At 42.9% G+C, this 12,594-nt stretch overlaps 1 long non-coding RNA gene across 2 annotated transcripts; it reads left to right on the top strand.

The window, feature by feature from the left end:
• The first annotated feature begins 6 nt into the window (after positions 1-6).
• On the top strand, positions 7-2,429 carry LOC135568040 (uncharacterized). Of its 2 annotated transcripts, none has more exons than XR_010462500.1 (2): positions 7-602; positions 1,477-2,429. It is a non-coding gene; the product is annotated as an uncharacterized LOC135568040 (long non-coding RNA). The 2 variants fall into 2 exon arrangements; XR_010462501.1 differs by lacking the exon at positions 7-602 and adding an exon at positions 1,223-1,242.
• The last annotated feature ends 10,165 nt before the right edge of the window (positions 2,430-12,594 follow it).

The following is a 12,594-nucleotide window of genomic DNA, read 5'->3' as shown; positions in this document are numbered from 1 at the left end:
CCTCACAGGTCAGCTCACAGTTAACCTCACAGGTCAGCTCACAGGTAACCTCACAGGTAACCTCACAGGTCAGCTCACAGGTCAGCTCACAGGTAACCTCACAGGTCAGCTCACAGGTAACCTCACAGGTCAGCTCAAAGCTTTTGGAGTCCAACGTTTATAGGTAGGGCCCTGAGTATTTCCCAGTCAGGAAAAACTAAGGGCTTTACACAGTTTTGAATTCAAAGTGCTTTCCTCACACCCTAACACTGACCATTTAGTATTCTCCTTTTTGCATCATGATTTCCACTGTGCAGAGGATCCATCAAGAATTCTTGCTTTCGTCACATTAACCTCTATTAGTATCCAATATAAATTGACTTACCCTACCAACATGACCTTATTGATTGCATACCTGAATGTGACGTGATTTTCAATTATATTGATTCTGATTTTGTGTGTTACAGTACGAGACCAGCACCAGGGTCCTGGAAATGTTGCGGATAAACAGGAAATTCCAAAGAACAGTTACATGAGTGTGGCTGCTGTATGTGTGGCAGTAGCCTCTCTTGCCATTGGACTGCTGCTTCTCAAGCTGTTTCAAGCCAGAAGACTCAGACAAGGTGAGCACCCAGGGTCATGTCCATTAGGGCACACTGTTGCAAAATGCTTCAAGATGTTATTCAGATAGTTCCTCCCATTTCAGACTGCTTCTTTCCATTTCATGACCCTGCTTTTCTGATCTCCGCAGAAAGACTGTGTCTGGGAAAGATTAGTTAAGTACTTCCTGTCCTAGCTAAATGCCATGATATTTTTTTCTTTTATTTGACCCTTATTTAACTAAGTAGTCAGTTAGAACTAATTCTAATTTTCAATAGTGGCCTAGGAACAGTGGGTTAACTGCCTGTTCAGGGGCAGAACTGACAGATTCACCTTTGTCAGCTCAGGGTTTGAACTTGCAACCTTTCAGTTATTAGTCCAACACTCTAACCACTAGGCTACCACCCCCCAGCCAGAATAAATTGGAATGGAGAACTAACTGCTCAGACAAGAGGACTGAACTTAGTTTTTTGAATTGTTTTAATCGTTTCTCTATTGCTGTCCTCCTTCCCAGATAGGAATTCAGGATTTGTTATTGTATTGTCAGTGAGTGATAAATCACAAACCATGGTAGAGCACACAGTATCAACCCTTGTAAGGTTGCTTCTGGTTTCTCTTTCCATATGAACCCTTGATACAAGAGGGACTCTGTTGTGCCAGAAGGTATGTTTGAGTATGTTATTTGTCTACCTAATGGAAGAGGATTCCTGTCAAACTATCAAAGTGTATCAAATGTCTGTAAAATGCACTTTATAAAATGTCTCACCAACCACCAGGAGGCCCAGCACAAGAACACTAGGCTACCCTGGGGCGGCAGGGGGTAGGGAATTTGTTCTTAACTGACTTGCCTAGTTAAATAGAAAAAATAAGTGTTCCTATTGTCCCCTATGGAACCAGAGCCTCAGGATACAGCCGTCCCAGCAGAGCACAACCCAAGCACCAGGACAGGACCGTTTCCGTAAGCGACAGATGTATTATCAGGGGTGCCATGTCTGCTCTGTCTCTCACGTCACATCGCTAACTGAATGTGAATGCTTTGACTGGAGGAGGGAGCAATCTGGCTCAACACTATTCTGTTCCCCCTCTGCAGGAGAAATGGAGTGCACGCATTGTCCTGCTACCAAGCTAATTGTTAGCAGCATTGTCTGTAGTTGTTAATCACAGACTATTCTTTCATAATTGTTTTATATATTGTAACTAAAACTGAAACAAATGCACATATTTAGTGGACATTGATTTGACAGTGAAGACACTCGTGTGATACAGTAGCAGTGTGTGAAATTGATCTTGACAGAACACATTTACTTTGTGCATCACAATTTGAATAAGTAATTTATTCAGAAGCCAATATTGTGTTTTAGTTCATTTGAGAGTTGCTTTAGTTGACAAATGCCATGTTTTTTATTGTTACAAAGTGGGATTCATATGTATTTAATTGTCATTTTTTTTGTAAACAATCTACATAATATACTCTGTCAAAGTGGAAGAAAAAATAACACAAAAAAAGTGTAGCGACCCGAACAGCTGTGTTATGTATTATGCTGTTGGTTGTGTTGTACTTACCAGTACGCAGTGTTCGCAGGGTCCCACATGCCAGTCAATCTGCTATTGTGTCCTTTACCATTTGTACATTGTTAAACAAAACACTGTGTATATATATATATATATATATATATATATATATATATATATATAATATGACATTTGTAATGTCTTTATTGTTTTGAAACTTCTGTATGTGTGATGTTTACTGTTAATTTTTATTGTTTATTTCACTTTATATATGATCTGCCTCACTTGCTTTGGCAATGTTAACACGTTTCCCATGCCAATAAAGCCCTTGAATTGAATTGGTCACGGTTATTTGTATGGATATCCTTCATTTATTTGGCGTGGGCTATGGCCGAACAGTAGCCTGTGTGGAGTTGGGTTAATAAACCGTGAATTTGTCAACTCAAACCTCTGTCTGGACAATTGTATCTTTATGATCTTGCCAGGTCATTACTATACCTTTAAGTATTCAACCCCCTGAGTCGATACATAGTAGAAACACCAGCTGTGGGTCTTCCTGGGTAAGTAAGAGCTTTGCACACCTGTATTGTGCAATATTTGTCCATTATTATTTTCATAATTCTTCAGGTTTTGGGGATCTTGGCTAAACAGCAATTTTCAAGTCTTGCCATAGATTTTCAAGCAGATTTAAGTACAAAACTGTAACTTGGCCAGTCAGGAACGTTCACTGTCTTCTAGGTAAACTACTCCAGTGTAGATTTGGCCTTGTGTTTTAGGTTATTGTCCTGCTGAAAGGTGAATTCCTCTCCCAGTGTCTGGTGTAAAGCAGACAGGTTTTCCTCCAGGATTGTACCTGTGCCGAGCACCATCCCGTTTCTTTTTATCCAGTATTTGCCGACGTCAAGCATACCCATGAATCAGCCACCTACATGCTTGAAAATAAGTGTTTTTTTGCAGCTGCTCTTCCTGGGGTCCAGGAACATTAAGGCAGTTATATATCATTTTAAAATATTACATGACATTACACTTCATAACACTTTTCACAACACATTAAGTGTGTTCCCTCAGGCCACTACTCTACTATCACATATCTACAATACAAAATCTATGTGTAGGTGTGTGCAGAGTGCGTGTCTTATCATGTGTACAGTATGTGTGTCTTCACACTCCACTGTTCCATCAGGTGTATTTTATCTGATTTCTACTGCTTGCATCAGTTACCGGATGTGGAATAGAGTTCCATGTAGTCATGGCTCCATTGAAGTACTGTGCGGCTCCCATAGTCTGTTCTGGATTGTAAAAAGACCCTTGGTGGCATGTCTTGTGGGCTATGCATGGGTGTTCGAGCTGTGTGTCAGTACTTTAAACAGACACCTCGGTGCATTCAGCATGTCAACACTTCTTACAGAAACAAGCACAACAAATCTCTCCTCCACTTTGTGCCACGAGAGATTTACATGCATATTGTTGTCTTTACTATGAATGATATGATATGACATGCTATTTTATCAAATTAATTCTCTAATATTACCTGATTAAACTAATCATGTAAATGTCATTAACTAGGAAGTCGGGGGAACCCCGGAAGAATGTTTATAGAGCTGTTGTCTTCCGAATAAACACTTAAAGATCTGTTGATCTTTTATATCAATAGTAGTCAATTATTAATTGTCACCTTATTCAGTCTCATCTGAACGTCGTAAAATTCTTGGTTATCGTCACGAACCCTGGCTAACAAGTTGAATCAGCAATACAACATTTGGTTTAATTATTTATTTACTAAATACCTAAATAAATCACACAGAATTACATATGCACAGGATGAATCATACATTGATTACTAATTATTTCATAAAATAAAACGTCCCTAGAGGACCAAACCGATATGACTGGTTACACAAAGAAAGGGGGTTGGGTTTGAATGAAAGAGCGGGAAGACTGAGGAACAAAAATATTATTTCTCTATCGGACCTTATGAAGCTATGCTATCGTAAATACGGAATCTTATGCATTCTAAATAACCACCCATTCGGAAAAGGAAAATGCAAGAAACATTTTTACTCTGAGCTGCGCTTCGATAGATTGGTCAAGATGGAAGGCTGGGTAGACCAGCAGAGTTCTCCTTGTCCTTTGAATAATATTTCTGTGCGGCTACGTTGTAGTCTGTCGTCGTGTGGTAGAATGGATACGTTGTAGTACCCTGTCGTTCTGAAGAGTTTGTCCGTCCTTTCCTAGGCTACGCACGTTTACAGTTGCTGCTGATAATTCGACGTCTAGGATGTATCACTTCTTTAGTGAATAAGAGTTCAAAGTTCATACCAAGTTGCCATACTCAGCTTGTGCTATTTTCTGGCTGGTGTAGTCAATTCATCTTTCCAGCATGGTGATCGTCACCTTCACGTTGAAATTAGCCCTTTTGAACGTATGGACACCAGTCCTACGTCGTCGGGAACTAAAGTTAATTTTAATAGGTTGTAGTTGATATTAGCCCTTTTAAACGTATGGACATAAGTCCTCATGTCATCGGGAACCCAAGGTTGACTTTCGTCAACAGGCTTTTGTAGCGGGGGATTGAAGGGTGTTTGATATTTCTCAACCAATGTCTGTTCACTTGGGTGTGGCCACTGAGTGATCATAGTTTACTTTTAAGAAAACAATTATTTTATTTAGAAGCTAAAATTACATTTTAAATTTTCACAAATAGTTTCATATTTAAAAATGTAAATTGCACAAGAATTCCATGTGAATCTGATAACTAGAATGTGTAGACTTTCCAAGATACAATTTATGTCGTCCTATCATCAGATATAATATCCTAGACAACAACTGATCTGACATCATATTCTTTAAGTACCAATGGACACTTTCAACTGGTTGGATTACAAAAAGATAGTTTTTTTCCCCCAACCTTTTGATTTTACATTACTGTCTCTATGTTAACACAGGGCTTTCTAAGAGTCCATTCTGTCGAGTGGAGAGAAAAAGGGGGAAAGGTATTTATGGGGGGTCATAAACCTCCCCCAACAGGGCAACGTCATGACAAAATGATTAATGTGAGCTCTCCATGTACATTTAAGGGCTAGTCGTGCTGCTCTGTTCTGAGCCTATTGTAATATTCCAATGTCCCTCTTTGTGGCACCTGACCACACGACTGAACACTAGTCCAGGTGCGACAAAACTAGTGCCTGTAGGACCTGCCTTGTTGATAGTGTTGTTAAAAAGGCAGAGTGCAATTTATTATGGACAGACTTCTCCCCATTTTAGCTACTCTTGTATCAACATGTTTTGACCAGTTTACAATCCAAGGTTACTGCAAGCAGTTTAGTCACCTCAACTTGCTCAATTTCCACATTTAATTGAGGTTTAGGGTTTAGTGAATGATTTGTCCCAATTACAATGCTTTTAGTTTTTTAAATATTTAGGACTAACTTATTCCTTGCCAACCGTTCTGAAACTAACTGCAGCTCTTTGTTAAGTGTTGCAGTAATTTCACTCGCTGTAGTAGCTGACGTGTTTGTGGTGAGTCATCCACATACATAGACACACTGGCTTTGAAAAAAATGGAATGCCTTATCTTACCTGGATTATGTTGGAGAGGCTTCCATTAAATAACACTCTCTGTGTTCTGTTAGACAGGTAACTCTTTATCCACAATATAGCAAGCCAGCAATTGACTATGATCGATAATGTCAAAAGCCGTACTGAAGTCTAGCAAAACAGCTCTCACAATCTTTTTATTATCAATTTCAGTCAGCCAATCGTCAGTAATTTGTGTAAGTGGCGTGCATGTTGAATGCTCTTCCCTATAAGCATGCTGAAAGTCTTTCGTCAATTTGTTTACTGTAAAACAGCATTGTATCTGGTCAAATACAATTTTTTTCTAAAAGTTTATTAAGGGTTGTGTTAGCAGTTGATGTTATTCTTTATTAACACAGACCCCAATGCAAATCAGGGGAGGAAAATAGGTTTATTGGAAGAGAACAAATCATACGGGAGGTAGATGGTCATTCTCCCTGTCCTCAGCGATGGTCTCCCAGTGATTCTCCCTGTCCTCAGTGATGCTCTCCCAGTGATTCTCCCTGTCCTCAGTGATTCTCTCCTGTGGTTCTCCACAGAACAAAGGGACAGGGTGTAGTTTATAACCCAGCCCTATCCTGTGGTTGACCAATTAGAATTCCTTGCAATAAAAATGTATCCTATTTCAGGTTGGACCAATGGGAACGTGCCACACCGTAAGTTCAGGACGGACATTCCTAACAGATGTTGAACTGAAAACCAACTATTTCCATGGATAATTCCCTATTACAGAAAAAACACTATTTCCATTGATCGTTGTTACTCTATTGACTTCTCGTCCTCTGTCTCTGCATTGTGTATTTATCTTCACAATATTCTTATACTCCCCCTAGACCATTAAAAAAATATATATATATACTTAAAATGTATTTTTAGAAAACAATAATAGACCTTGAAAAAATAGACAGGATAAAAAACATTAGCAGTAAGCATAAAATCATTCACATTAAACACCTTGCATTTCTATGAAACACAAAGGGCATATTATACTTGCAGTTACAATAAGAAATAGATGATTCTCTCCTGGGAGAGAAAAAAAGTTATAGAAAAGAAGTTATAGAAAATAAGTATTAACAGCTGTAATGATGATGTCCCTTACGATTCCTACCACATCCTGTATTAGGAGGAAACTCGCACAAAAACAAAAATTGTCTTCAAGACAATAATATTCAATCATCCTATTAGCAAGGTAATCATTCACCAATTCCTTTATAAGTGATCAGCTCTTCCACACTGGTATCAGTCCCACATACAGGAGATAACTATTAGAAAGTGTGTTCTGACAGTCTGCCGGTAGTGAGGAATTCTTCCGTTCCAGTGGTTGCACTTCACCGGTGATCTTGTATCGTTTCAGATACAGTCCTTGAATCGAAGGATATTGCTGCAGCCTCAGACGATAGAGATTCTCATAACCTGTACCGAAGGAAACTAAAACGTGAAAGTAACATGTCCTGGTTTCAAGAGAAATTGATATTTCACATAGATTTCCAATGTTCCAATTTTCAGGAAAACGTTGGTCATTTCACCTAGATATCCCTAATATGATGACTGCGGTATACAACATAGAAGCTTATCAGGTTCTGATCATCTTACTATGCTTCTTCACCTGAGATTGGCCCCCGATTGCTAATCAATCAGTTCTTCATTCTCCAGGCTCTGCTTTGTCATCAGAATGGATAATCTTGAAATGAGTGACATGTGTCCATCGGACTTTTACTGCTGACCTCGTTATGAGCAAAACTTGATAAGGACCTTCCCTTTTTGGCCCTAATGTCTCTGTTACATATTTGATTAGTCATCACCCACTGTCCTGGTAATACGTCATGTTATTCCCCAGGCCTCTTTTACTTGTCTGTCTGCTTCCCCTACTGCATTAGAGAGTTGTATGCTATAGTTAAGGTTTGTGTCACTCATAAAGTGAATGTCTGCTTTTCTCAAATCTAACGTACCTGGTAGTGACATGGGTCGACCTGTGACGACCTCAAATGGACTCAACCCTGTGGTTTTGGTATGTGTTGCCCGTATACTACATAATACCGTAGGCAATGCATCTGGCCATGCTATCCCTTCTTGATGCATCTTTGAAAGTCTCTCTTTCAAAACTTGATTTGTGCATTCTACCTGTCCACTCGATTGAGGATGATAACGGCACTGTAGTTGCCAATCTATGTTCAGAAGACAAGCTACCTCCTGACACACTTTTCCTGTGAAATTAGTGCCTTGGTCGGAATCTAATTGTTCCGAATTACCCCATCGGGGAATGATTTCTCAAATCAGAATTTTACCCTACTAAGAAAGTTCCTTTCTTGAAAGGTCCAGTGCATTTGGCGCTACACATCTCAGATTGTATTTCCACGCACCTTCTTGATTGAGTTTGCATCTTGCAGCCATCCATTCCGACACTTCATATTTTGGTGCACTGCTTTGCATGTCTCTAATGTAAAAATGTTTCCATATGCTTTTATTTTCAAAACTGCAACTTGTCCAGGTAACTGGAGAGCATTCAGTAGAGCCATCACCTCTGGTCCATTCTTCACAGGAGAGCATTCAGTAGAGCCATCACCTCTGGTCCATTCTTCACAGGAGATCATTCAGTAGAGCCATAAACTCTGGTCCATTCTTCTCAGGAGAGCATTCAGTAGAGCCATAACCTCTGGTCCATTCTTCTCAGGAGAGCATTCAGTAGAGCCATAACCTCTGGTCCATTCTTCTCAGGAGAGCATTCAGTAGAGCCATCACCTCTGGTCCATTCTTCACAGGAGATCATTCAGGAGAGCCATTCTTCTAAGGATAGCATTCAGTAGAGCCATAACCTCTGGTCCATTCTTCTCAGGAGAGCATTCAGTAGAGCCATCACCTCTGGTCCATTCTTCACAGGAGAGCATTCAGTAGAGCCATCACCTCTGGTCCATTCTTCTCAGGAGAGCATCCCATCACCTCTGGTCCATTCTTCACAGGAGAGCATTCAGTAGAGCCATCACCTCTGGTCCATTCTTCACAGGAGAGCATTCAGTAGAGCCATCACCTCTGGTCCATTCTTCACAGGAGAGCATTCAGTAGAGCCATCACCTCTGGTCCATTCTTCTCAGGAGAGCATTCAGTAGAGCCATCACCTCTGGTCCATTCTTCTCAGGAGAGCATTCAGTAGAGCCATCACCTCTGGTCCATTCTTCACAGGAGAGCATTCAGTAGAGCCATCACCTCTGGTCCATTCTTCTCAGGAGAGCATTCAGTAGAGCCATCACCTCTGGTCCATTCTTCACAGGAGAGCATTCAGTAGAGCCATCACCTCTGGTCCATTCTTCTCAGGAGAGTATTCTTCACCTCTGGTCCATTCTTCACAGGAGAGCATTCAGTAGAGCCATCACCTCTGGTCCATTCTTCACAGGAGAGCAGTCAGTAGAGCCATCACCTCTGGTCCATTCTTCACAGGAGAGCATTCAGTAGAGCCATCACCTCTGGTCCATTCTTCTCAGGAGAGCATTCAGTAGAGCCATCACCTCTGGTCCATTCTTCACAGGAGAGCATTCAGTAGAGCCATCACCTCTGGTCCATTCTTCACAGGAGAGCATTCAGTAGAGCCATCACCTCTGGTCCATTCTTCACAGGAGAGCATTCAGTAGAGCCATCACCTCTGGTCCATTCTTCACAGGAGATCATTCAGTAGAGCCATAACCTCTGGTCCATTCTTCTCAGGAGAGCATTCAGTAGAGCCATAACCTCTGGTCCATTCTTCTCAGGAGAGCATTCAGTAGAGCCATCACCTCTGGTCCATTCTTCACAGGAGAGCATTCAGTAGAGCCATCACCTCTGGTCCATTCTTCACAGGAGAGCATTCAGTAGAGCCATCACCTCTGGTCCATTCTTCTCAGGAGAGCATTCAGTAGAGCCATCACCTCTGGTCCATTCTTCTCAGGAGAGCATTCAGTAGAGCCATCACCTCTGGTCCATTCTTCACAGGAGAGCATTCAGTAGAGCCATCACCTCTGGTCCATTCTTCACAGGAGAGCATTCAGTAGAGCCATCACCTCTGGTCCATTCTTCTCAGGAGAGCATTCAGTAGAGCCATCACCTCTGGTCCATTCTTCACAGGAGAGCATTCAGTAGAGCCATCACCTCTGGTCCATTCTTCACAGGAGAGCAGTCAGTAGAGCCATCACCTCTGGTCCATTCTTCTCAGGAGAGCATTCAGTAGAGCCATAACCTCTGGTCCATTCTTCTCAGGAGAGCATTCAGTAGAGCCATCACCTCTGGTCCATTCTTCACAGGAGAGCATTCAGTAGAGCCATCACCTCTGGTCCATTCTTCACAGGAGAGCATTCAGTAGAGCCATCACCTCTGGTCCATTCTTCTCAGGAGAGCATTCAGTAGAGCCATCACCTCTGGTCCATTCTTCACAGGAGAGCATTCAGTAGAGCCATCACCTCTGGTCCATTCTTCTCAGGAGAGTATTCAGTAGAGCCATCACCTCTGGTCCATTCTTCACAGGAGAGCATTCAGAGGAGCCATCACCTCTGGTCCATTCTTCACAGGAGAGCAGTCAGTAGAGCCATCACCTCTGGTCCATTCTTCACAGGAGAGCATTCAGTAGAGCCATCACCTCTGGTCCATTCTTCTCAGGAGAGCATTCAGTAGAGCCATCACCTCTGGTCCATTCTTCACAGGAGAGCATTCAGTAGAGCCATCACCTTTGGTCCATTCTTCACAGGAGAGCATTCAGTAGAGCCATCACCTCTGGTCCATTCTTCAAAGGAGAGCATTCAGTAGAGCCATCACCTCTGGTCCATTCTTCACAGGAGAGCATTCAGTAGAGCCATCACCTCTGGTCCATTCTTCACAGGAGATCATTCAGTAGAGCCATAACCTCTGGTCCATTCTTCTCAGGAGAGCATTCAGTAGAGCCATGACCTCTGGTCCATTCTTCTCAGGAGAGCATTCAGTAGAGCCATCACCTCTGGTCCATTCTTCACAGGAGAGCATTCAGTAGAGCCATCACCTCTGGTCCATTCTTCACAGGAGAGCATTCAGTAGAGCCATCACCTCTGGTCCATTCTTCTCAAGAGAGCATTCAGTAGAGCCATCACCTCTGGTCCATTCTTCACAGGAGAGCATTCAGTAGAGCCGTCACCTCTGGTCCATTCTTCACAGGAGAGCAGTCAGTAGAGCCATCACCTCTGGTCCATTCTTCTCAGGAGAGCATTCAGTAGAGCCATAACCTCTGGTCCATTCTTCTCAGGAGAGCATTCAGTAGAGCCATCACCTCTGGTCCATTCTTCACAGGAGAGCATTCAGTAGAGCCATCACCTCTGGTCCATTCTTCACAGGAGAGCATTCAGTAGAGCCATCACCTCTGGTCCATTCTTCTCAGGAGAGCATTCAGTAGAGCCATCACCTCTGGTCCATTCTTCACAGGAGAGCATTCAGTAGAGCCATCACCTCTGGTCCATTCTTCTCAGGAGAGTATTCAGTAGAGCCATCACCTCTGGTCCATTCTTCACAGGAGAGCATTCAGTAGAGCCATCACCTCTGGTCCATTCTTGTCAGGAGAGCAGTCAGTAGAGCCATCACCTCTGGTCCATTCTTCACAGGAGAGCATTCAGTAGAGCCATCACCTTGGTCCATTCTTCTCACAGGAGAGCATTCAGTAGAGCCATCACCTCTGGTCCATTCTTCATTCAGGAGCCATCATTCCATTCTTCTCAGAGCCCATCACCTCTGGTCCATTCTTCTCAGGAGAGCATTCAGTAGAGCCATCACCTCTGGTCCATTCTTCACAGGAGAGCATTCAGTAGAGCCATCACCTCTGGTCCATTCTTCACAGGAGAGCATTCAGTAGAGCCATCACCTCTGGTCCATTCTTCACAGGAGAGCATTCAGTAGAGCCATCACCTCTGGTCCATTCTTCTCAGGAGAGCATTCAGTAGAGCCATCACCTCTGGTCCATTCTTCACAGGAGAGCATTCAGTAGAGCCATCACCTCTGGTCCATTCTTCACAGGAGAGCATTCAGTAGAGCCATCACCTCTGGTCCATTCTTCACAGGAGAGCATTCAGTAGAGCCATCACCTCTGGTCCATTCTTCTCAGGAGAGCATTCAGTAGAGCCATCACCTCTGGTCCATTCTTCACAGGAGAGCATTCAGTAGAGCCATCACCTTTGGTCCATTCTTCACAGGAGAGCATTCAGTAGAGCCATCACCTCTGGTCCATTCTTCAAAGGAGAGCATTCAGTAGAGCCATCACCTCTGGTCCATTCTTCTCAGGAGAGCATTCAGTAGAGCCATCACCTCTGGTCCATTCTTCACAGGAGAGCATTCAGTAGAGCCATCACCTCTGGTCCATTCTTCACAGGAGAGCATTCAGTAGAGCCATCACCTCTGGTCCATTCTTCACAGGAGAGCATTCAGTAGAGCCATCACCTCTGGTCCATTCTTCTCAGGAGAGCATTCAGTAGAGCCATCACCTCTGGTCCATTCTTCTCAGGAGAGCATTTAGTAGAGCCATCACCTCTGGTCCATTCTTCTCAGGAGAGCATTCAGTAGAGCCATCACCTCTGGTCCATCCTTCTCAGGAGAGCATTCAGTAGAGCCATCACCTCTGGTCCATTCTTCACAGGAGAGCATTCAGTAGAGCCATAACCTCTGGTCCATCCTTCTCAGGAGAGCATTCAGTAGAGCCATCACCTCTGGTCCATCCTTCTCAGGAGAGCATTCAGTAGAGCCATCACCTCTGGTCCATTCTTCTCAGGAGAGCATTCAGTAGAGCCATCACCTCTGGTCCATTCTTCTCAGGAGAGCATTCAGTAGAGCCATCACCTCTGGTCCATTCTTCTCAGGAGAGCAGTCAGTAGAGCCATCACCTCTGGTCCATTCTTCTCAGGAGAGCATTCAGTAGAGCCATCACCTCTGGTCCATTCTTCTCAGGAGAGC

Source organism: Oncorhynchus nerka, unplaced genomic scaffold (assembly GCF_034236695.1).
Source record: "Oncorhynchus nerka isolate Pitt River unplaced genomic scaffold, Oner_Uvic_2.0 unplaced_scaffold_1738, whole genome shotgun sequence".
Classification (NCBI taxonomy): domain Eukaryota; kingdom Metazoa; phylum Chordata; class Actinopteri; order Salmoniformes; family Salmonidae; genus Oncorhynchus; species Oncorhynchus nerka.
Note: the sequence above shows the minus strand (reverse complement) of the source record. Positions and strands in the feature narration are given on the sequence as shown.